The following is a 1043-nucleotide window of genomic DNA, read 5'->3' on the forward strand; positions in this document are numbered from 1 at the left end:
AGTAATGTGCCATGAGGTGGGTCTGATACAGAGAGTAAACCAGTCAGCATTTAAAAGGTTCCCAAAGAAAAAAGACATGCTTTTGTGCATTTCATAAATGTGTATTTTTTGTATTATATAAAAATAGACAATATTTCCTGACAGACACCACTACTGATTGGTTACTGTCCTCTTCCAAAACAAATTCTTCTCTTCACCCTCACTCATGCCCATGGGCTCACACGGAAGAAATGTAAGCACATTCTCATGATATCAGATTAGAAATGAATGATTTTTGTGTATTTTTCTTGTTTGGTAAAAGGCAAGGGTCTTACAGAGCAGGTAAAGTGTATAATAAGCAGGGTTTACAGAAAGAGCAAGCTCACTATCAGAATACAAAGGGTTTATGTGTGTGTGCACATGAATATGTGTGCTTGTGTGTCCCTCTAGGAAATTACATAGGAGATGAACTCAGTTCAGTTTTGTTTGACTATTGTTGCTTCAAATACAACCAAGAGTATAGGTTTAGCAACTACATTTTTAAAAAGAAAACATTTTTTTTAAATAAAGATGGTCATAAAGGAAGAGGCTGTCAAACAGCTCAACAAAGACTATGTGTAGTATGTAAAATCATTTCGTTAGATTAAACCCTTATTTTCCAAGAAGCTCCTGCCACATTGAGTAGGAGGATGTTAATTCTTTTAATGGACTAGTCCTCATTGGACTATAACTCTTATTTTAGGAAAAACTATTATAAAACCATGGAACTCAATAGTTATAGATTAAGGAAGTGTTATTTTGAAATTCACTGGGCATGAAGAATATCATTAGTAAGAAATAAGAGTCTTAAGACTTTAGCCAAACTTTTTTTTCTGAGATATGTTTCAGTAGTAATGTGCTTGCCTGCAATGCTCAAGACTGTGGGTTTGATCCTCAGTACCAAAATTTAAAACAAAATTCATTTTTTAAACTTCCAATTATGTACACATGTGTGTGCAGTCTCTGTGCGGGTATGTTGTATGCATGAGTCCAGTTGCCTCTAGAATCCAGAGGAGAGCCTCAGA

This window comes from Mastomys coucha, unplaced genomic scaffold (assembly GCF_008632895.1).
Source record: "Mastomys coucha isolate ucsf_1 unplaced genomic scaffold, UCSF_Mcou_1 pScaffold7, whole genome shotgun sequence".
Classification (NCBI taxonomy): domain Eukaryota; kingdom Metazoa; phylum Chordata; class Mammalia; order Rodentia; family Muridae; genus Mastomys; species Mastomys coucha.